The sequence below is a fragment of the Mizuhopecten yessoensis genome, unplaced genomic scaffold, assembly GCF_002113885.1.
Source record: "Mizuhopecten yessoensis strain PY_sf001 unplaced genomic scaffold, ASM211388v2 scaffold8071, whole genome shotgun sequence".
Taxonomy (NCBI): Eukaryota; Metazoa; Mollusca; class Bivalvia; order Pectinida; family Pectinidae; genus Mizuhopecten; species Mizuhopecten yessoensis.
The window spans coordinates 1444105-1447298 of NW_018407364.1; positions in this window are offsets into that span (position 1 = coordinate 1444105).

Below are 3194 nucleotides of genomic sequence, written 5' to 3' on the forward strand. Positions count from 1 at the left end.
AGGGTGATGATATTTGGCCAGTAGCATGCTGAGATGAAGGGCTACAAAGTTTGTTCAAATGAATGACCTTCACCTATATTCAAGGTCACAGGGGTCAAATATGTAAAAAACTTTAAACAACTTCTTCTGAATAATCATAATGCACAGGGTAATGATATTTGGCCAGTAGCATGCTGGGGTAAAGGGCTATCAAGTTTGTTCGAATGAATGACCTTCACTTATATTCAAGGTCACAAGGGTCAAATATGTTTAAAACATTAAACAACTTCTTCTGAATAACCAAAATGCACAGGGTGATGATATTTGGCCAGTAGCATGCTGGGGTAAAGGGCTATCAAGTTTGTTTTGAATGACCTTCACCTATATTCAAGGTCACAGGGGTCAAATATTTGAAAAACATTAAATAACTTCTTCTGAATAACCAAAATGCACAGGGTGATGGTATTTGGCCAGTAGCATGCTGAGATGAAGGGATACAAAGTTTGTTTAAATGTATGACCTTGAATCATATTCAAGGTCACAAGGAGCAAATATGTTCAAAATATTTAAACAACTTGTTCTGAATAACCAAAAGGCTCAGGTTGTTGATATTTAGTCAGATCAAGGACTACTATGTTTGTTAAAGTGAATGACTTTGACTTATATTCAAGGTCACAGGGGTCAAATTTGTTTAAAATCTTTAAACGACCTCTTCTGAATAACCATGGGTCCCAGGAAGTTGATACTTTGCAAGTTGCATACTGAGATGAAAGGCTATACAATTTGTTCAACATGATGACTTTGTTCGACTTTCAAGGGGTGAAATGTTTTAAAATCTTTTAACAGGTTCTTTTGAATGAATTTAATCATAAATACTGATATTTTGCCTGTAGCTTTATTTTAGATCACTTTTAAGGTTGCAAGTGTGAGATTTATACCAGGTGAGCGATGCAGGCCCATTGGGCCTCTTGTTTAATGTTCGTTCCTTGATTGTTTCTATGTCGTATTTCAAAGCTTCTTCTTCTTCTTCTGTTTTTCCGCCCCTTGTCTGTGATATACCTACAGAGCTATCCATACACATACTGCACACATCGTGAAATGTACGGCACTACCCATTGAAGTAAAAACAGAAGTAATTAATAATTTACCATTTTGTCTTCAGACCTGTACATTTTAAATGTCAATAATTAATAAACCATTTTCACTGCACGGACCCACATACTTTAGGTCTATAGATCCGTGTAATCTTTTGAATGGCAGACCTGTCAAATATTTTGATCCCGCCTGACAGTTATGCTATTGTTGTTAATTCATGATAAAATACGGGGAGGTTGTTGGAACAGCATGGGTGCGCACTATTTCACGTGCATTGGTTATTGGCACGCGCATGGTATATCGCTCAATAATGCACTCTTTTTGACCAATGAAAACCGTCGTTACATCACAGACGTGGTAGAATTTAGGATAACAATTGCAGGAATTTGTAAATGATCTGAAGAAAAGGTAGTAAGATTAAAAACATAAAGCGATAGCAGATTTAAAATGCCTACATTTTCTCAAACATACGAACCTGCAGATAGCGTAAAACAAATCAGAAGAAGAAAAGGTCGATAAATACTAAGTTTGGACAATGGCTGTATATAAACATATCATTTGTCCGTTTAAGGTCATAGAAGTGTATTGCTAAGCAGAAATAGGAAGTACATCCCTAGTTGAAAACCCAATGTAGGGAGACAGTATCACAATTTCCGCATATTCTAATGTTTGATATTAAACTGATGAGTTTATTGACAGAACAGTGTGTTCTTTCAATATTAAAGTATTTCAAAGCAATCCAGGCATTAATTCAGTTGTTTTTTGATCAATGAGTCACATGTGTCCATTTTTCTGTACTTCAGGAAACCGGCTACCTATTTCACTACTGTGAAGTTTTTCAAGAACAATAACTCTTGCATGCAATTACTATGTGTATATGGTTTTATTATAAAATGTCAATTTTTAATCGTTTATAGATAATTAATTTTACACAATTTCAGCATTTATGAAATTGATATACATTAATGCAATACTAATTAATCTATGTCAGTATCATTTTTATTCACATTATTTTGCAAAAAATAGTGTGTTTCAAATTATTTTCAAAATTCACTCTTTTTTACAAAAAAAATCCATTTAAAATCTTTAAAATTCTGACAACTTATATTTTTTTGGGGGCAGAAAATGTTCTTTTTTTCAAAGCAATATAACTACAAAATTTGAAGAAATTCTACTGAGAAATGGCGACACAATCCTATTACCTTAAGCAAATCCTTTTAAACTCAATGCCATAGATAACGAGATATGATTTCACATAACTCTATGTATGGCTTGTAGTTTGTTCAAATAAACTACCATGACCAACATTTGCGGTCACAGGGGTCATTATACAATTACTTCTAAGGAAATGCAAGGTATACATGGCTGAATGGTTGTCCAAATTAAAGATTGATTGAATATATAATAAAAATATCGAATGCTATCGTAGTACCTTGCTTGGAAGAATAAGCACTTAATTAGCATGTACTAAAGCAATACGGCAAAAAGATTCTTGCAAAGTCTAATCAAATTTGCTAGTATCGGTGGATTAAAATGGCCATTCTGTCGTTTCAAGGTAAATGCAAATTGTTCTGTTCGACTGTCAGGTAAATAAAAAGATTTTTTTCTTCTGAGACATGCTTTATTCGTTATAAATAAGTAAAGAAGCCAACGGTGTCGTTATTAGTCTCAGTATAAATGTTACTAACATAAGTATGGTCCATATTGACATTAGTATGGCACATGTTGACTTCAGTATTATTAGCTCACCTGGCACGAAGTGCCAAGTGAGCTTATGCCGTGGCGCGGCGTCCGTCGTCCGTCCGTCCGTCCATCCGTCCGTCCGTCCGTCGTCAATATTTTACTTTAAACGACTTCTTCTTAATAACCGAAAGGCCTAGGGTTTCAATATTTGGCCAGAAGCAAACTTGGATGAAGGGCTACAAAGTTTGTTCAAATAAATGACCTTCACCTATTTTCAAGGTCACAGGGGTCAAATATGTCAAAAACTTTAAACATCTTCTTCTCAATAACCAAAATGCCCAGGGAGATGATATTTGGCCAGTAGCATGCTTGGGTGAAGGGCTACCAAGTTTGTTCAAATGAATGACCTTCAATTATATTCAAGGTCACAGGGGTCA